The 22,055-nt window shown below is 43.6% G+C and overlaps 1 long non-coding RNA gene across 1 annotated transcript; it reads right to left on the reverse strand.

Annotated features, from left to right (window-relative positions):
* Positions 1-300: 300 nt before the first annotated feature.
* LOC144098241 (uncharacterized) lies at positions 301-1,482 on the reverse strand. The gene is made up of 2 exons (XR_013307145.1): positions 1,252-1,482; positions 301-587 (listed from the first exon to the last, which is right to left on the reverse strand). It is a non-coding gene; the product is annotated as an uncharacterized LOC144098241 (long non-coding RNA).
* Positions 1,483-22,055: the final 20,573 nt, after the last annotated feature.

The following is a 22,055-nucleotide window of genomic DNA, read 5'->3' on the forward strand; positions in this document are numbered from 1 at the left end:
TATTTAATTCTGCTCACTTCTTTTGCAATTAATTTCAAACTACCAAGTATAATATAATTGCTGAAACGCAACGGGCGATTTCTGTCCAAGCTTGTTTGGCGTTCTTTTTTTAATTTTTAGTTATAAATGTCCCAATACAAGTGAGTGCAACGGATGGGTAAGAAAACTGAGCAGACGCGGTCAATGACACAGCGTCTTGGTTTCGCGCATTTTGAATAAACAAGGATTATCAGCAACGGTAATAAAATGTAAGCACTCGCCTGTTCGTATGGATTTACCTAGATGAACACAATAACTGTTACCCAAGCAAGCATTAAATCGTTTATTCAGTGGTTATGAAAACACACAATAAAGTTACCAATATTTCTGTTTACGGGAACTTTAACATTATTGCAATTTTTCAAAGTTGATATCTATGTTAGATAGATGACTGTAATTGACAAAAAAGTTGATTTCATATATATATAGATGCAGAATTCAGGCTTCCAAGCAAAGGTTTCGCGGAACTTCATATTCCGGCTTGGGACAGCATTGGGCTTGAGCTTCTTCCACGGTTTTTGTTCGCAGCTCTTGTCTTCGAAACGAGCCTGCAGATTAATTTTTTATTAGAATTAGACCCACATTTCCTGCTCAAGAATGGAAACAATGAAAAAAGCACGCAAGAAAACAAAGCAGCCTAAATATATCAGTCGAATTACTCTAATTAGCGCCTCAATCTGTACATAACAGCATATTCTGTTAATCTCATTTACTGACCTAATGCGGCGTCGTTGGACGAAGCATCACGCTAACAGTCAGCGCACGCTGCCCAACGCAGCATACGTGTCAAAACTCAAAAATCGCATGTAAATTAATCCGTATTGGTTCCTAGACGACCCAGATGCACAGTAATTGCAACAGCGTATGTACCCTTGCTTGTGCTCGTGCTCTGTGCCTTGATTCGTGCCGGCCGCGGTTGGCTGACAAGCGCCTCGTAAAGGAAATTATTTTCTAATGAACAGAAGCGGCGAAAGCACATTTGGTACGCATTCACGAGCGAAAACATTGCGTCATGCAATTTTGGATGCAAACAGGCAAGCGGCAGGCAATGGCCGGTTCGTCGCTGAAGCGTGCCTTTTTTTTACGCCAAGCAAAACGAATAGTGCGGAAATAGCATCTGACCAATACAAATGTTGTACTACACTTAGCTGGCTAAACGCAAAAGAGGTAAATCGCAACAAAAACAGCGCTGAACCAACACGCGGCACTTACACTACAGACACATGAGGAGTTGTCGGTTGCCACTTGTCACGCTTGATCCGGACCAGCCACAGAAGCCTCCTTTTCGGGTCTCTTGGAAAATGGAACATCCCCCAACCATTTCTCGCATGGTTGGAGCACTGAGGAACACAACATCTAGGAACTGCACGGCGATGAAAGGCGCGCGAACGCAGGCACGCAGCGACGCCCGCACGACAGCATAGCGGCGAGATCGACGCGGAGGGAGCGCGCGAAAATAGAAGCGTTTGCGGATAGGTAGGCTGGAAACGCCGATTGGTCGGTGGGATGCGTGTCTGCGTGACGTTTTTTCTCTGTGATGTGTGACGTCAGCGCAAGTGTGTGTTTGTGTCCTCCCTGTGTCCTTGTCTGCCAGCGCTGTGATTCCATGAGCTTCGCCCTCGTTCTCAACCGGATGTGGGGTCGCCGCGCCTCTCTCGGCCTGTCCCTAGGGGGCCTAGGGAATCGCTAGGTCCGTCCGTGCCGCGCGTGCATGGTCCGCGGGCATATCCTTCGTGAGCCTAGGCCACATAGACGGCGGCGCGCGTTTCGGGAGCTGTCCAGGTATGGCCTTTTGCGTGGTGCGCTCGTCGGCGACAGCCACCTAAAATTTCCGTACAGTTCTCGCTTCCACGACATTACGACGACCAACATAAGGCGCTGACCCGCGAGAAATCGCCAGCCACATAAAGGTACGCATTTTATCTCGAATTTCGCTTTGCAGGAGCACGTGGCTAGTGTCGTGCTGGTGTTCAAAGCTTTGTCACGCCATTACGACGACCCACATAAGGCGCGTTTTGAGGACCGCCGTCTGACAGCCACGCTGAAGCGCTTCTCTGGCCTGCACATTCTCAACCCCGAGGTAAAGGTTGAACAACGTTTTCGCAAGTTTTCTCGTGCTGAACGTAACTTCTTTTTGAAGCATCGTTTCCTGGATGCTTCTGGCAAGCTGATGCTGTCCTTATTTGCCGCGGACCAATACCACGTGGCGAGAGGCCGGGGCATCGGCCCCAGTGCGCCTTTGTTCCTTTGCAGTGGCAAGTCCAGGATAAAAGTGGCCACAATGATTCTGCCACTACAATCTGCCCTTCAGGATCGCTGTCAGCTGCAACGCGAAGTCCAGAAGTTCCGACTCGCGCATTGTGGAAATCGCGCCTGGCCTAGGTATACAGCATTCACCCAGTGCAGTGCAGCTTTGTTAATTCCTTAGAGACTTCTCGCGCATTGTCGAAATCGACGGCAGCCGTGACAATTTACATATTAGACCTCGCTGCAGCATTATCCCAGCGCAGCGCGCCTTTGTTTCTTTGCGTTGGCAAGCGTTAGAAGCGCGCGCCGTCTCGCGCTTTGTCCAAATCGGCTCTAAAACTCGCGCTAGGCCTCGTTGCCGGGTTGACAAAGTTCACGGCGTTGTTCCTTCCAATGGCAAGCCTCTGCCACTAAAGTCGGCGCCCTTAATTTTTTGATCGACGACATTTTGTAATAGCAAGTCCAAGAAAAGTTATGACGATCGCGCGGTGTGGAAATCGGCGGTAGAGACAAAAAACTCGTGCTTGTAGCTAGACTTGCCCAGCTCCAGTGCGCCTTTGGTTATCTCCGCAGCGACTACTCGCGCTTTGTAGAAATCGACGCCAGCCATGAAAATTTACATATTAGACCTCGCTACAGCATTAGCGCAGCGCGCCTTCGTTTCTCTGCTTTCTAACTTTTATGCAGCACACCTTTGTTTGCTCGTTACTTTTGTTCTTTTCAGTCGTTTCCTGAATCCGTACAAAGAGCCGGGCTAGGTGGATGAATGTTCGCCGTCAGTGGAACCACATGGCGATCGCACTGCATACAGCATGACTTTGGTTCCTGTTTTTTAAATAAAAACATCAGATTTCGAAGGTCGTGTCCGAGGATTGCTTCGACAGCTGGGGCAAAACCACGGGGACCGCACACGCTGTGTCGTCACTGCCAAGTGAAGAGGCACAAAACGGCTGTCAACCTTAATAAAGGCCCTTCTCGGGGAAGCCTCAGTGTTTCCTGGCAGATCACACGCTTTCCACCCTGTGCACCTGTTCTCATTTCCAATTAAATAGGTGCTTCAAGCCCTGCAGAAGGCTTGAATTAGGAACTACTAATATCAAGATGGTGCGTGGTACTTGAGAAACAATAGCGGCTACAACGACAAAGGTGAAGAAGGGCTGGAGTTACACGCAAATAAAAAAAGGTTGGGGGCACCAAGAAACAAGCTGAAATGGTTTTGGACAGGACTCCTAGTTATTCGATATAAAAGACTCAAATAATGCATGTTCAGAGTTTATCAAGGTTTTGTAGAAATATACTCTAATATAATCGGTCTCTAGAATCTCTAATCTTATTAAAAAAAACAAGAAATAAACTAAACGCTGAGCTTCGGCGAACTAAGATTGTGTATCATCAAAAACTGTTCTCTGATGTTAGAATGAAAAATTCAGACGCTGTCTGGAAAGTTGTAAATAACTTGTTACGTCGCAATACGAAAAATGCGCCAACTCAACGAATAATCTACTAGGGCTCTGAATTATTCGGTGAGGCTCTTGCTGACAATTTCAACAGCAATTTTTTAACTATACCCATTTACCTATGATGCATCTACCTGAAGTTCCTTCATCTTGTAGCCCTTTCAAAAACCTTTTTTTTTCCTTGAGCTCACCAATGAGACCGGAGTATGTACAACCTTTATGAATTTAAATAATAGCAAAGCCTTAGATGTTGACAATATTCAGATAAAAGCAGAAAAATATGTACTATCTTTTATTGCACCTGTGCTTGCATACATATCTTCAATTTGATAATTGAAACGGGAGTTTACCCGGAAGAAATGAAGAAAGCAAGAGTGACGGTTGTGTTCAAAGGGGGAGATAAAAATGTAGTGTCCAATTATAGACCAATATCTGTGATTACAGCCTTTTCAAAGGGCTTGGAAAAAGTAATCTTTTCCCGTCTGGTGAACTTTTTTAATGCAAAACAAATCATGTCTGAGGCTTAATTTGGCTTCCGAAGGAGCAAGACGACGGAAACAGCTTTGTTATCACTTAAGGAATGTATCCTGCAAAACATTGAAGCAGGCATTCTCACTGTCGGACTCTTCATTGATTTTAGTAAGGCTTTCGATTCCCTAAACCATCAAATTTTAAATCATAAACTTTATCAAAACGGAGTTCATGGAAGACCTTTAGACCTCTTGAAATCATACCTGCAAAATCGAGAACAATCTGTTTATATCCACAACCATCAATCTTCTTTTCTGGCGGTACGAAATGGTGTGCCTCAAGGCAGCATTGTGGGCCCGATGCTTTTTAACATCTATATAAATGACATTGTGCATATTTATGACAAAGCGACATTTATTATATACGCAGATGATAGCAGTATACTAATCTCTGGTCACGACATAAACAAGCTAATTGAAGAGTGCAACGTAATCCTCACGAAACTAGAGAACTGGTCCTCTTGTAATTGCCTCCAAATAAGCCCTACAAAGACTAAGGTAATAATTTTCTGTGCAAGGAAAAAGCCAGTCGAATTTTAACGCGCTCCTAAATACGCAGGTCAAGAAATTCGAATTGTTGACAGCCACAAAATCCTTGGAGCTACTTTCTCGTCGCATCTCAGCTGGGATCGGCATGTGGAAAATATTTGTAAACAGCTCCCTTCAGTAGCAGGTGTTCTATCACGATGTCTATGGCTCCTTCCCACTCACGTGAAAATTCAAATTTATCATGCTCTTTTCGGTTCCGTTTTGAATTATTGTAACTCTATTTAGGCAACCACCACAAAAAGAAATGTAATAAAAATGCAAGTTCTGCAGAAAAATGATCCGCTACATTGCAAACCTTCTATAGTGGCAGAGGCACAAGCGCAATTCCCTTTTATCTGTGGTCTGTTTATTATTACTTTAGTAATGTTTTCGCATGTTACTGCTTGCACGTGTCATGAGTTCCTTTTCACTGTGTAATGATCGCCAGAGTGTGAGGCGCTTTTTCCCAGTTTCTACTGGATGACAGTGTATGACGTGCTCCATTTGAATGGTATGAATTGTGCGGGTTTTTTATGACGCAATAAAAGTTGGTAGTCCGCGCCTGTCCTGTGTCTCGTGTTTCTTCTCGTCCTCGGTTCCGTTGCGCTGTGTCAATCTGTGTCGTAGAAAGCATGCACCAACTAGCCCACACCAAAATCCTCTTGCAACTGTTCTCTGATTTTGATAGAGCAAAATGCGCCACAGCAAAATAATCTTTCCGTTTAAATTTGCTATTAGTTTGTTTTTGTTACTGCAAACTGAAATAACTTTCGCAAGTAGCTTGCGAGGAACGCTTGTATACTTCAAACAATTTAACATGTCATCTCTCTTGAATACTATTTTGTAAAACAAGTGGAGAAACAAATAAAAGTAGCACATAGCAAGAAGTTGTATTCTTGCAAGTGTCCTCTATTGAGAGTTGCAAAGGTAAGTAAGAATTAGAATGATATGCGCTACCGTGAAAAGCGTTTGCATTTAATTTTTATTTTAGCTTGTTTTTATTGCCACCGAATAAAATGAGCAATAATTAGGTAGATTTCTTCAGGCAACTTGGCGTGTCATCTCTCTTGCATAAAAGCTAGTATAACGTATGGAGAAGCAAACCAACATGCCCTATGGTACGAAGTTGGATAGTTAGAAGTTCTCTCTTGTAAAAATTGCGCGGATACGTTTTTTTAAATAAAATGAAATGCGGCACAGTAAATAAATTTGGTTTCTGATTTTTCTTTTATCTCGTTTTATTTTTGGAACTTAAAAGAGAATTTAGGCAGGTACATCAGACATTGCGTCACGACTGAGCTTCGTCACTTGAAATTAGACTTCAGGTACCTTAATGCGGTTGTGGTTTCGTTTGTATAGGCATTGCGTGCAGACGTGCGGTTTCGGCATTTATTTCTTTATTACTAACGCTCACATCGCTGAAAAAAAAAGTGTTGTGCACTGTTTCAAACTGTAGCAACTTCAAATTAACCGAATTCAACATGTTCCGAGTGCCGTCAAGAAGTGAACGGCGAAAACAGTACGCCGTCGCGATTCGTTGGCAGATTGCGCCTCCTACGAGCTCCACAGACAGCTCTTGGCTTTGCTTCGAGCGTTTTGTTGTCGGTAAACGTTTTAGAGCGTTGTGGAAGTTTGGGGATTTGGTTAAGTTGGCTGTTTTTTCTCCTTGTGGAGCACCAATTTCTCGCTCGGACAACTTCGGACACAGCCTTTCTCGCATGACTGCGGTAGCACCACGCGGTCGTAGATGTGAAGATATATGTGCACTTCGGCCTCCGTCACTACAGCTCGACAAGATGTTAAAGGATCGACAGAAAGATTTATTGCTCTGTAATTTGTGTTGCATGCGAGTTGCTCGAATCCAGAGCTAACACCTAATTAAACCTATGCGATCGCAACAGTCAGCTGCTGATGATCGATCGCGAGAGTGTGAGGCGCTTTTTCCCAGTTTCCACTTGCTGACAGTGTATGACGTGCTCCATTTGAATGGTATGAATTGTGCGGGTTTTTTATGACGCAATAAAAGTTGGTAGTCAGCGCCCGTCCTGTGTTCCGTGTTTCTTCTCGTCCTCGTTCCGTTGCGCTGTGTCAATCTGTGTCGTAGAAAGTATGCACCAACTAGCCCACACCAGAATCACTCTTGCAACTGTTCTCTGATTTTGTTAGAACGAAATGCGCCACAGCAAAATAATGTTTCCGTTTAAATTTGCTATTAGTTTGTTTTTGTTACTGCAAACTGAAATAACTTTCGCAAGTAGCTTGCGAGGAACGCGCTTACTCTTCAGACAATTTAAAATGTCATCTCTCTTGAATACTATTTTGTAAAACAACTGGAGAAACAATAATAAAGTAGCCATCAGCAAGAAGTTGTATTGTTGCAAGTGCCCTCTATTGAGAGTTGCAAAGGTAAGTAAGAATTAGAATGATATGCGCCACCGTGAAAAGCGTTTGCAATTAATTTTTATTTTAGCTTGTTTTTATTGCCACCGAATAAAATGTGCAATAGTTAGGTAGATTTCTTCACGCAATTTGGCGTGTCATCTCTCTTGCATAAAAGCTAGTATAACGTATGGAGAAGCAAACCAACATGCCCTATGGTACGAAGTTGGATAGTTAGAAGTTCCCTCTTGTAAAAATTGCGCGGATACGTTTTTTTAAATAAAATGAAATGCGGCACAGTAAATAAATTTGGTTTCTGATTTTTCTTTTATCTCGTTTTATTTTTGGAACTTAAAAGAGAATTTAGGCAGGTACATCAGACATTGCGTCACGACTGAGCTTCGTCACTTGAAATTAGACTTCAGGTACCTTAATGCGGTTGTGGTTTCGTTTGTATAGGCATTGCGTGCAGACGTGCGGTTTCGGCATTTATTTCTTTATTACTAACGCTCACATCGCTGAAAAAAAAAGTGTTGTGCACTGTTTCAAACTGTAGCAACTTCAAATTAACCGAATTCAACATGTTCCGAGTGCCGTCAAGAAGTGAACGGCGAAAACAGTACGCCGTCGCGATTCGTTGGCAGATTGCGCCTCCTACGAGCTCCACGGACAGCTCTTGGCTTTGCTTCGAGTGTTTTGTTGTCGGTAAACGTTTTAGAGGTTGTGGAAGTTTGGGGATTTGGTGAAGTTGGCTGTTTTTTCTCCTTGTGGAGCACCAATTTCTCGCTCGGACAACTTCGGACACAGCCTTTCTCGCATGCATGCGGTAGCACCACGCGGTCGTAGATGTGAAGATATATGTGCACTTCGGCCTCCGTCACTACAGCTCGACAAGATGTTAAATGATCGACAGAAAGATTTATTGCTCTGTAATTTGTGTTGCATGCGAGTGGCTCGAATCCAGAGCTAACACTTAATTAAACCTTTGCGATTGCAACAGTCAGCTGCAGATCGATGATCGAACGCGAGAGTGTCAGGCGCTTTTTCCCAGTTTCCATTGGCTGACAGTGTATGACGTAATCCATGTGAATGGTATGAATTGTGCGGGTTTTTTATGACGCAATAAAAGTTGGTAGTCAGCGCCCATCCTGTGTTTCGTGTTTCTTCTCGTCCTCGTTCCGTTGCGCTGTGTCAATCTGTGTCGTAGAAAGTACGCACCAACTAGCCCACACCAGAAACACTCTTGCAACTGTTCTCTGATTTTGTTAGAACGAAATGCGCCACAGCAAAATAATGTTTCCGTTTAAATTTGCTATTAGTTTGTTTTTGTTACTGCAAACTGAAATAACTTTCGCAGGTAGCTTGCGAGGAACGCTTGTATACTTCAGACAATTTAACATGTCATCTCTCTTGCATACTACTTTGTAAACAAGTGGAAAAACAAATAAAAAGTAGCACATAGCAAGAAATTGTATTGTTGCAAGTGCCCTTCATTGAAAGTTACAAAGGTAAGCAATTATTTGAATGAATTGCGCCACCGTAAATAGTCCTTGCATTTAATTTTTCTTTTAGCTTGTTATTATTGCCAGTGATTAAAATGAGCCTTATTAGATAAATTTCTTCAGGCAATTTGGCGTGTCATCTCTCTTGAAAAATAGACTGTATAACGTATGGAGAAGCAAACGAACATGCCCAATGGTATGAAGTTGGTTAGTTAGAGGTGCTCTCTTTTAAAAGTTGGGAAGAAACGTCTTTTATAAAAAAATAAAATGCGGCACCATAAATAAAGTTTGCTTCTGAATTTGCTTTAAGCACGGTTTTTTGGAAATTAAAAGAGAATTTAAGCAGGTACATTAGACTTTCCGTCACGGCAGAGCTTCGTCGCGTGAATTTGGACTTCCGGGAACTTATTGCGGTTACGGTTTCGTTTGTATAGGCATTGCTTGCACACGTGCGGTTTCGGCATTTATTTCCTTAATACTAACGCTCACATCGCTGAAAAAAAAGTATTGTGCACTGCTTCAAACTGCAGCAACTTCAAAGCAACCGAACTCAGCATGTTTCGAGTGCCGTCATGAAGTGAACGGCGAAAACAGTACGCCATCGCGATTCGTTGGCAGACTGTGCCTCCTACGAGCTCCACTGGCAGCTCTTGGCTTTACTTCGAGCGTTTTGTTGTCGTTAAACGTTCTAGAGCGTTGTGGAAGTTTGGGAATTTGGTTAAGTAGGCTGTTTTCTCTCCTTGAGGAGCACCAATTTCTCGCTCGGACAACTTCGGACAAAGCCTTTCCCGCATGACTGCGGCAGCACCGCGCGGTCGTAGATGTGATGATATATGTTCTCTTCGGCTTCCGTCACTACAGCTCGTCAAGATGTTAAAGGACAGAACGATTTATTGCTCTGGAATTTGTGCTGCATGCGAGTTGCTCGAATCCAGAGCTAACACTTAAACCTATGCGATCGCAACAGTCAGCTACCGAAACGGCGACACCGACCACGGCGGGGTCACGTTGTCTGACATTGCTGGTCGCAGTATATTATTACGGGCACATTTAGGATTTTTTAATTGTTTTATCGGAACATTTTTCCCAGCTTCATGCACAAAGTGAAACGCTTGTTTTCGCCAACAGTTTAGTCGATCGACATGAGCCCACAGCAGGTGTGGAGAAGCGAGCTGTTAAGTTAAAGTTACCCGTTTGTGTGGACCCGCATGTTGCAGTTATGTTTATCCGTTTCCTGTGCGCAGAGATAGAGGGTGACAGACAAGCTGATCACATTACAAAGTGATAGGAATTATTCACCACTATTATTTTCGTACTCTGATATGCTTCACATCAGGATAACCGAACTTCAAAATATATATATATATATATATATATATATATATATATATATATATATATATATATATATATCAGTCAGCATAGTCTAGCTGTTTTTCACCTTTGATTGTACAGCTTGTGGGGGAATTGACATGTGAGACAAATGGTATAACAATGAGCTGTCGCTGTTCAGCAAACCATCATTTGAAAACTGTCTGGGTGCTGAACATGGATGTGAAGTAGATAAATGTTTGCGTCTCTAGCTTGGATGTGATGCATTGCATGATTGCATGTAGGAATATTGCACTGAATTGTTGACTTATTGATAGGGGCGTTGGCGATTTGAAGAAGTCTGAAATGCTGCAAGGACGGCAGAGGCCAATCTGGTGGTCGTTGGGTCAATTATCCGTAAGGATAAAGAGTAATAAACATGCTATAAAATTGCTAGTTTTAACTAGTTTTGAAAGGCCAAGGAACACATAGTGTTCACAGACATCCCTCATTTTTTGTATCACCAGTGCCTTAGGGACGGTTTACTAAAGTCAGTTAACATTGTAGCTACGCCGCCGTGTTCACGCCAAAACTAAAACTCGATGGGAATGCTTTACGTTCAACATCACAAAAGACTTCGTTAAAGGAACTTGCAGAAAATGCTGAAAACAACTCGGATCAAGTCTCTGTACGTGCTGGAATAGCCGAAGCATAATTTTTTTACACTCTACCATGTTATTTATTATAATTTACCATTTGTCACTCGGATCCCCTGCATAAAATCATTTATTGCATGCTGTGCTGTACAACTTGTGACTGCAAGAGTTTTTGCAAGACAAAGGTTATATCAGATGTTAATACCCACATGACAAGAAGAGTTGTCAATTTAGAGCTGATGAACAAATTTCTCATCTTGCAGTTAAACAGTAACGCTGCCTACGTGAAGAATTAGTTCTGCTTTTTTGTGTTTACGCCCGACTTTATGTTGTGGTGCCTGTAGCAATGTTGGGCAGCAGGCTTTGGTGCTTTGTTTTGACTTGGGGCTTTCATTAAGAAAAACACAAGGCAAGCTAATCTTCTGCCCGGCTGCTTGTGTTATCACTTACCTACCTTACCTTGAACACTTCGCATACAATGGACAAGTTTTATATTTCCACATTTCTGTACATATGCATCAACAGCTAAGTTGCCAGCCATTGGGACATCTGTCCGTACATTGGCTGGCGTTTTTTCTTCGACCCGGCTGCGAGCACAAAGTACATGACAGCAAAATAGCTACAGGTTCGCCTCTGCCTTGATGGCGAGCCGTAAAGCCATTGAAGAGACGCCATAAAACAATGCATTTATTTTAGTGCTTCTTATTCTGGTACATAATGCAGCAACCAGCATTGGGAAATCAAGCACAGGAATTCTTAACATTCAGAGCTGCAAGTTGCATGTAAATGGCATGTAATGTCCCGCAGCACCATATGCAGGCGATGAAATATGCATTGCATCGTTAATTTTGTGTGCGAGTAAGGTTCTTGTGCATGCACCAGAGCCCCAGTAAATTGGCGTACCTCTCTCAGTGCTGGAATACCTGCTATGTCACTTGCCTATCCATGCTCTTGACGCATATTAGTGGAGGTTTTTAGCCATGAAGTCTAGTTGCACATGCTCGATGCAATACTTACTGGCAGAATGAATACAGTAGGCTGAAAATGCAACACATTTGTCATGCAGGTGCATTTCTGCATTACAGACGAACTAAAATCATTTGCTTGAGACAGTAATGCATGCGAGACAGTGCAGTAATCATTCCATAAGCCGTAGGAAAAATTTGACAAAAGGTGTTGAGCTGACAAGAACATAACGGACAGTAAAACAGATTGTGCACCTTTGCCAAGGTTGTGAAGCATTGTTGAATACAGATTTTTCGGCGGAGCTCGACGTTGTCTCCATTTCTGAAGCTGCAGCCCAGCTCCTGTAACATGGCTATATTTGCTGGAGCTCCATCGCATATTAGAGCTACAACCATTGCCCCAGCATCGTGGGCAAGAAGCAGGCTTTGTGTAACTAAATTAGCTTCCTGTTCGCCGACAAGACCATCTACAAAAAGTATCCGAGGTGCAGCGTCCACCGTTCGTTAATGGCTACTGCCATTACAACAAAAAGCAGCTTTTGCCTGTGGCAGGCAGTCACCATCAACTACTGTGCCCATGTCGGAAAACCCCTCAGAATATCCCCTGTTCCACTGAACCGGCTGCCTGATTGACATTTCATCAATCATCAGACTGCATACAGTTTGGTGGCCTCGGCTGCTCATCTCATCTGGGTGCATTTCATCTTTTAGAGCATTGAATGCCTCAGTTGAAAAGCCAGCATTTCCATCTACAGTCTGATACCATTTTCGCAGTGTTCATTGGTGGGACAAGCAGGTGTGGAAGGCCTGTCTCCCGTAATTGTATGCTCGTGGTGGGTAGAAATTGAGTGTCAGCACAAGGGCCCCGATCTCGGGTGAAAATTGCTACGGCACATCCCGGCCAGATCGCTTGGATATCTGCGTTTTAAGGAGGTGTTGATTGGCTATTCCAAGGGTGTCAAGCACAGCCACCTGCTCCTTCAGCAGGAGGTTTTGCCTCAGTAGCATTTCAAGCACAGCCTTGAACTCAAGCGTTTTGTTTCTGGGGTCTTCTCCTAGACTGCTGCAGCCGCTTGATCTGCTTTCAAGCCTTTAAGTGCTCAGAGGCAAACATTGTTGCACGTGCTCTCAAGAAAGCTTTCTCCGGAGTGTCAACCTATAAAGCAGAATCAAAATTTAGTCACTTTCTACAATCACAAGCTGCTCAGGTCCAGCCGCATGTACTTTCTTTAGAGGTAACACGCAGAAGGTTTGCACTGAGGTGTAGCAACAAAAATTTCCTTTGGACTCGCGATTGATTTTGTTGCGGGACACAGAATTTGCAAGCCGAGAAATCTGACAGCAGCTCCCTCAGCTTGATGCGGAGGACACTCACACGCAAAAAAATTCATTGGTTTATTGATCAAAAAAAAGGCATACAAATGTGTTAAGCATGTTTGCAAGAGTCATGGGTGCAAAATCAAGCTGATCAGTCGCTCAAGACCCCTTACCTATGCGCTGTCAATAGGTTACGGTAATAAAAACATGCCAGAAATAAGCCATTCACACATATACGAAAGCCATGGTGTTGTATGTTGTTTTCAGATTAACCTAAATTGCCTGCCTGCCTTACATACCACCGCTTGCTTTCTCTTTTTTGGTGTTCGAACAGAACTCGGAGTTTATGGAGACAGCATTCCCTGCACAAATTGACGTTCAGAGGGCATTATTCGAATGCCAAGATATCCTTTGCCATATATTAAGAGAAGTATACGGTATAGAGAAAGATGATTTGCAGTGACAGCTTGTAATTTTACTCACATCATGAACATTGTCCGAAGATTCATTTTCCTTTGACTTTGGCATACTAAAGCTGACCTAACAGAAAAGAAATGTAACAGTACATAGCCATAATCAGCACGCATGTAACGTAAAGAATGGCAGTTAGCTTCCCCAGACTGCACATGGAAATCAAAAAGAGATAATTTTGAGTGGGTACAAACATCAATTACATATGTGAAAGATATTTACCTTAACAACATCTCAATCATTTGCAAACAAAATAGTACCGTGGAAAAACAGAAGAATCTATAATTCACTGTGCAATTCGCAAACAGATATTCTATTACCTCTGCAAGTGCTGAAAGGCCAGGGAGACTGAGACAGAGTCCAGGGGTCGATGGTAAGGCATTCAGGGGTGGTGTCCCCGAGAATTAAGCCTAGGGGCCTATTAGAACAGTGTCTGCAGTCAATCATGGTTACATTTAACAAGAAAACTGTATGAACTCAAATTGCAGTGAAAGGCTGTTGGCTGTACTTATAGCAGTTCGTGCAGTTACCCGAGTGGATGTGGAGGTTTAAAGAAAACTTCCGCTGCTCACTGGGTGTTCTGGCTCGTCGCCAAGAACCATATATAAGTTCCTAAAAAAGCGGTGGATCTACTAGAAAACAACTTTTGCTTTTTGCTTAATAAAAACAAAAGTGTTGCCATTTCCAACACGCGCTACACACAAGTAAAGAGTAGACCGGCTACCTGTGCCGACTCCGGGGTTTCAGAGAGACTACTGGTCAGTGCAGAATACCCCGAGGAGGTCTGTGACCTCTCGTCACTCAAATGTGTCGATTCCTAACGGAACAATGTGGAACCTGAAAACCCACAACTTTGTGGCTCTTGCGGTTCTAATATAACATCTAATTCTTGCATTCTAATAACATCTAGACATCTTGGCAATTTTTTTTTCGCACCTCACCTCATTGTTTTTAATTGCTCTTAGTTATTTTTCCGTGTACGTTGTTCGTGGGCCTTAAGCGCATCGTTTCTCCTTTGTATTTTAAAGGTTTCAATGGCGTTTTTAACGTCTTAAATGTATCTCCAGTGTTCGTTTCATGAACGATTTTAACTTTAATTTTTGCTGTGGGTTTTGTTGGCGTCGGTTACCTATTTTTTCGTTTTCGCTTTTAGCTAGCTCCTGCCTGTGCCTATTGCCTGTAAAGTTTTCATTCTTTCTTATTCATACCCTGATTGTACACCCCCTTTTCATCGCCATTTCACCTGTCATCGTCGCGTTTCTTTTACTCGCTACTGCCCCTGACACCGCCGATGTAAGTGGCAGAGGCACAAGAGCAATTCCCTTTTATCTGTGGTCTGTTTATTATTACTGTAGTAATGTTTTTGCATGTTGCTGCTTGCACATGTCATGAGTGCCTTTGTACTGTTCATCGGCAGAGTGTGAGGCGCTTTTTCCCAGTTTCCACTGGCTGACAGTGTATGACGTGGTCCATGTGAATGGTATAATTGTGCGGGTTTTTTATGACGCAATAAATGTTGGTAGTCAGCGCCCGTCCTGTGTTTCGTGTTTCTTCTCGTCCTCGTTCCGTTGCGCTGTGTCAATCTGTGTCGTAGAAAGTACAGTGTACTAGAATACTTGGGTAGTGGAAAGAGCGGCAGTCAGCGCGTGAGGCACTTCATGTTAACTCTACCAGGTGGCGCTAGCGGCGCCTAACCGAGCAGCATTCTGAGGCCGACAGTAGCCAGGCAGCAGCAAGCACGGAAGTTTTCTTTTTTTATTGCCACATGTATGCTACTACTCCTGATGCAAATGTTCTTATTTGCTTATGAGCGAATTAATCGAAGTAATTTGACTTGAGCAGGGCTAAGTTTTCGTCAGATTACCTCGGCTGAGCAGGCGGCGCAAGGCACGAAATACGTGAAGCTTCGTGTTTACTGCAGTAACCAGTCAGAATTTGCTCCGAACGGTGACGTGTGCGTCATTTTACTTGCGGGTTAGTACGAGCAGCTCCTGCGAGAGACAAACAGCACGTTCTGAGCGCTTCACACTCCAGTTCTCTTTGCGACAGTCGCAGACAGCATCGCCAGTAATGCAGTGAAACATCGGAATTGCGCCAATGTTCACTGCCGCTATTATATGTTACTGATTTAAGGTCAATGCTAGGTGTTCTGCGCGTTTTTCGTTTTGCAGTATCCAGTGCCTGGGGTCGCCGACTTCTACAGGCTCTGTTGTTGTGATTTTGTCTTATTCTTCAAACACTCTGGACGAAGCTATATTTTTATTTAGCACTGAAGCAGATAAAGTCAGAATTGAAGAAAAAACACTTTTACACACTAAATGTTTATTTAAAATCGTAGGTTCAAAACAACTGCAGTAGATGTAATCACAATACAGTACAATTGCAGTAGGTGAACACGAAAGCGCAAGGTAACGAAATAACGCTCCCTGAAAAACAAGAAAACACGCGCATGTGCACCGACTTAGCTTCAGGTAGTTAGCGGTTTCACGTTTCTGGCACCTGGCGCGATTAAGAGCCCTTACAAAGAAGTGTAGGCGTGTGGTCACATAGAAGGCAACCATTTGCACTGTCAGCGACTCGGAATGATTAACACATCCAACCCTCTTTTGCTGCTTTTGCTTTATCAAATTAACAATGTCCATGACACTGTCATGATGAAGCTCATGTAAACTGAAGCAACTAGTGAAGAGGTCTTCCAGTTTACAGATGAACCGGAACAGGCGGCCATGAGGGTACAGGAGATCACCTTTGTCCTTCAACCTCGTGTAGTCAGCAGCGCCCAGCAACTCTACACTCTCCTTGCTTGTAAGGAGCAATCTGTGGCATTCTTCACAGTTTGTTTTGCGAACAAGCTTCCTTGCTACATATCCACAGATGTAAAAAACTAGCCTTGCATCACTCTTTGCAACAACGCATGGGCCATGATCTGGAACAACATTACAGAGGTCTTTTATGTGCTGCTCTGCACCAGTTAGGTTGCCATCGTGAAGCAAACTTTCAATGAGGTCCTGCTTGCTCGGCTTACTAGGGTCTACTTCATCTGGCTTTAGGAGGGACGTCAGTACACCTGGCTCCGCATTCCCATTTGACACAGATTTGGCTAGCCCGTAGAAGCTGAGGCAGCTAACAGTTATTAGGAACTGTTGCGGTGTGGGATGACTGTTGCACCCGGATGATTGCCTTACGATCCCAAAGAGGTTTTCGACAGGGTCTTGACTCAGCTTCGATGTCATTATATACTTGTAGCCGACATGTTTTGACAAATAATCAAGTATGGATAAAACACTACACACAGTGACTCGAAGCCCCACTGCTGTAGATGCGGACAGGAAGCCCCCTTGTACCCCAGCATGAAGTTCCCACTCTGTGAGGTAGGCCAGGAAAGACAGCAACTGGCCCTCAGCAACAGATCCTGGCCGCAGGGCTTTGGCAGGGAACCGGGACGTCATGATTTCTATCAAGTCTCGAATCATTCTGCAGTACAAATGTATGATAAAACATTAGATAATAATTTCTTCTCACAGTAAACAGCACTGTATTCTTTTTCATTGCTGTCGACCAAAAATGGCTTGCATTCTTAGAAAACAAGTTCATTGTGAAAAGGACTTACCCAAAAAATGTGAGCACTGGCTCTAGGCTCCCCCCGCTTGCTTCAAGCTCGGTCTTGTATAGGCGGAGGCCATTGAGGACAGTATCACCAAACAGCTGAAATGCATAACTGACCCTCATTTTTTCAAAATTATTCGAGTTGACGTGGCAGCTTCTGATCCCGGGCATAGCTTGAAGAGTAACATTAGTCCCATCGAGCTTCAGGGCTTCTCGCACAGGCCAAAGCGACACCTGTAATACACATAAAAGATATATTTTTTTTTCATAAGAAACAGTTTGTACATGACTACACATATGGCTCAATGCTGCTTGCTCCGAGCCCTTAGGAAAAAAACAAAATGGAAAGCTGCTATTACCTCGCCTGCTGGGGTGTTGAAGCTCGAATTCAGGAGTCCATTCCTAAGGCATTTTACCAGATGAGGGAACTCGGATACAAAATGGAGGGAGCGGCTGGGATCCACTGGATGCTGCACCTTGTTCCTAGTGAGCGTTGGAGTTGCCCGGACACCCATGAGCGCCCACATCCTCCTATTCCATGCAGCGCCATCGCTGGTAATAAAATCAACAAATAGGCCTGCTTGCTCAGCAAGGATTACAGCCTCTGTCATGATTTTTGCTAGCAGGTTTCCTTTCACATTGCTGTGTGTAGCAAACACAGCAATAATTTGTGTCCAACTGCCAACAAAAGGCACAAAGACAATTACCATCCCGTGGTCACACACTTCGTGTTTGTCAGTGTCTGGGGTAAAAGCGCCCAAATCAACGAACCCATCAATATGGCCACCAGGCATCACAGAAAGGTTCTCTGAAAGTTTCAATTCGTCGACCAACAGTCCTTCGTGTTTCTTGAAGACATCCATTGAGCTCGTCTTCTCCTTTAACACGCAGAAAACCTTCCTGCTGAATCCAAATCCTGACCTGTATTCCCTAGTGTAATTGCGTAGGGTGACTTTTGATGGTAGAACAAGGATCTGCTGCTTGCGCATATGTTCATACAGCTTTGGTCCCTTCATTTTCATAATGATGCATTCCAGCATCCACTCGTTTGAGTAAACCATACCTTTCATGCTTTTACGCTTGGCTGCTGCAAAAATGTGATGGGCTGCTTGCTTTTGCTTAGGTGGCAGACTTTCTATTTTTGCTTTGAAAACTTCTTCAGTAATGCGACTGTTCTGGTCCTGCATTCTGAGAATATGCTGCCGCAGCGTGCACAGACGTGACAGAAGGCACTTTGTCTTTTGCCGGGAAAACTTGAGCAAATTTCGAAGGTTTCTTTTCACTGGTTTCCGCATTTTTACTCGAGATCTTCTTGCCTGGAGCCCTTTCCTGAGGTAGCGGCATGCCAGACAGGCAGTACCTGTAATTTAAAAGCATATGATGTGAAAGATGCTACATGCAAAATCTTAGCACAATATGCTCTTTGCAACAATCTATTTTTTGTAAATAAGTGGTAATACAGGCCTTTGGTGGTGTAACTAACAGGTTCATTAGCTAAAAGAAACCTTAAAAGCAAAAATAAGATCATTATTACTCAAACAGCAAAACTGTATAATTTCGGGGTAAATTAAGCTTCGCTTCACTTCGATTACATACATTATTTTTACAACGATCTTCCTTGCTGATTAAGAGTACTTTCACTGCAACCTATATTATCTCGATAACTAAATCTAGCTGCTTACCTTTGTCAGTAACAGCCCCTGTACAGGACTTGCTGAACACACTATCTTGTACGAGCAGCACAGAAGCCTTCAGCCGGTCTGTAAGGTGTTCAGCGTAGTCATTGGTGTACTGCTGTCGGTCCATCGCTCCTTTGCAAACAATGGCAATGGCTGTTTGGTGAAGAACTTCTCGAGCTTCTACCATGGATTTGATTTCAACTTCTTTCGCTTCTTTGCCATGAAAATAAGGGCGAGCGAAGACCCGTTTCTCGCTGTCTGCAGTAAACACCAGCAGCTTCTCGTGCGCGACAAGAAATGGTTCTCTGGCCACGGTAGTCGTAGCGCACACAACTGCATCAAAATCGGGCACATTAAGTCTTGTCCATGTGCTCGGAAGGGTGAGTTTGTCAGCGATTTTCTGCAATGAAGCAGGCTCACTAGGCTCGTTCACATTCGGGCTCACGCTGTCGTTTGGCACATTTGTGGCGTGTTGACAGGAATCGTGAAAGTCACGCCGCGACAAGCGGACTTTCTTGGCTGGTGCCCCAGCACAGGCAGCTGGACGCTTTCTCTCTGGCCGTTTTTGTTGAACTTGCTTTGAAAGGTAGGCCGGCAAGTCAGGCAGCAAGGTTGGTACGGCATCAGCGGTCAGCGCAGGTTTGCCACGAGGGATCCTCACCTCTTTCCCGTCGATTTTGTGCACATAATCCCGCACGATGAACGGCGCTTCGAAATGCCTTTCGCACACCGCCGACGTTTCCGAGAGCGGCTTGTCGCTACGGTGCAAATTCCTCTCCCACTGTTTTCGTAGGGCTTTGTCTTTCGGGGCTTTAAACAACGACAACGTCCGTCCGTTCAACTCACGGAATCCAGGGCACCCGGTTTTACAGCCTGGCGCGTAGCAGTGCGTCTCCGCTCTTTTGGTTTTCTTCTCCAGGACTGCATTCGAAACACTGTTTGAGCGTGCGATGCAAAGCAAGAACGTATAAGATGTCGCAAACGATGTAAAAAAAAGCAAAAACAGCGCACGTGCACAACCTAATTGACAGCCACCAACACGTGCTACTGCAGCGCCGAACTCTTCGGTTTCTAGACGCCAGCTCCCTCGTAGGCCGCGCCGCGCGCTCTTTCCACTACCCAAAGTATATTCTAGTACACTGTAGTAGAAAGTATGCACCAACTAGCCCACACCAGAATCCTCTTGCAACTGTTGTCTGATTTTTTTAGAACGAAATGCGCCACAGCAAAATAATGTTTCCGTTTAAATTTGCTATTAGTTTGTTTTTGTTACTCCAAATTAAATAAACTTTCGCAGGTAGCTTGCGAGAAACGCTTGTACTCCTGCCTTCAGACAATGAACATGTCATCTCTCTTGCATAATACTATGTAAAACAAGTGGAGAAAGAATTATAAGATCACACAGCAAGAAGTTGTGTTGTTGCATGTGCTCTCTGTCAAAAGTTGCAAAAGTAAGCAATTATTTGAATGAATTGTGCCACCCGTAAATAGCGTTTCCATTTAACTTCTTTATCTTTTTTTATTGTCACCGATTAAAATGGGCCTTAATTAGGCAGATTTCTTGAGTCAATTTGGCGTGTCATCTCTCTTGTTTAAAAGCTTGTATAACGTATGGAGAACCAAGCAAACATAACCTATAGTACGAAGTTGGAGGGTTAGAAGTGCCCTTTTGTAAAAGTTGCGAAGATACGTTTTTTTATAATAGAATGAAATGCGGCACCGTAAATAAAGCTTGTTTCTGTTTTTGCTTTTACATCGTTTTAATTTTGAAGATTAAAAGAGAATTTAGGCAGGTACATCCGACATTGCGTCACGCCTGAGCTTCGTCACGTGAATTTGGACTTCAGGTACCTAAATGCGGTTATGGTTTCGTTTGTATAGGCATTGCGTGCAGACGTGCGGTTTCGGCATTTATTTCTTTATTACTAACGCTCACATCGCTGAAAAAAAAAGTGTTGTGCACTGTTTCAAACTGTAGCAACTTCAAATTAACCGAATTCAACATGTTCCGAGTGCCGTCATGAAGTGAACGGCGAAAACAGTACGCCGTCGCGATTCGTTAGCAGATTGCGCCTCCTACGAGCTCCACAGACAGCTCTTGGCTTTGGTTCGAGCGTGTTGTTGTCGGTAAACGTATTAGAGCGTTGTGGAAGTTTGGGGATTTGGTTAAGTTGGCTGTGTTCTCTCCCTTTGGAGCACCAATTTCTCGCTCGGACAACTTCGGACACAGCCTTTCTCGCATGACTGCGGTAGCACCACGCGGTCGTAGATGTGAAGATATATGTGCTCTTCGGCCTCCGTCACTACAGCTCGACAAGATTTTGAAGGACAGAAAGATTTATTGCTCTGTAATTTGTGTTGCATGCGAGTTGTTCGAATTCAGAGCTCACACTTAAACCTATGCGATCGCAAACGTCAGCTGCTGATGATCGATCGCGAGAGTGTGAGGCGCTTTTTCCCAGTTTCCACTTGCTGACAGTGTATGACGTGCTCCATTTGAATGGTATGAATTGTGCGGGTTTTTTATGAGGCAATAAAAGTTGGTAGTCAGCGCCCGTCCTACGTGTTTCGTGTTTCTTCTCGTTCCGTTGCGCTGTGTCAATCTGTGTCGTAGAAAGTATGCACCAACTAGCCCAAACCAGAATCACTCTTGCAACTGTTCTCTGATTTTGTTAGAACGAAATGCGCCACAGGAAAATAGTGTTTCCGTTTAAATTTGCTATTAGTTTGTTTTTGTTACTGCAAACTGAAATAACTTTCGCAAGTAGCTTGCGAGGAACGCGCTTACTCTTCAGACAATTTAACATGTCATCTCTCTTGAATACTATTTTGTAAAACAGGTGGAGAAACAATAATAAAATAGCACATAGCAAGAAGTTGTATTGTTGCAAGTGCCCTCTATTGAGAGTTGCAAAGGTAAGCAAGAATTAGAATGATATGCGCCACCGTGAAAAGCGTTTGCAATTAATTTTTATTTTAGCTTGTTTTTATTGCCACCGAATAAAATGAGCAATAGTTAGGTAGATTTCTTCACGCAATTTGGCGTGTCATCTCTCTTGCATAAAAGCTAGTATAACGTATGGAGAAGCAAACCAACATGCCCTATGGTACGAAGTTGGATAGTTAGAAGTTCCCTCTTGTAAAAATTGCGCGGATACGTTTTTTTAAATAAAATGAAATGCGGCACAGTAAATAAAGTTGGTTTCTGACTTTTCTTTTATCTCGTTTTATTTTTGGAACTTAAAAGAGAATTTAGGCAGGTACATCAGACATTGCGTCATGGCTGAGCTTCGTCACTTGAAATTAGACTTCAGGTACCTTAATGCGGTTATGGTTTCGTTTGTATAGGCATTGCGTGCAGACGTGCG

The sequence above is a fragment of the Amblyomma americanum genome, chromosome 7 (assembly GCF_052857255.1).
Source record: "Amblyomma americanum isolate KBUSLIRL-KWMA chromosome 7, ASM5285725v1, whole genome shotgun sequence".
NCBI lineage: Eukaryota > Metazoa > Arthropoda > Arachnida > Ixodida > Ixodidae > Amblyomma > Amblyomma americanum.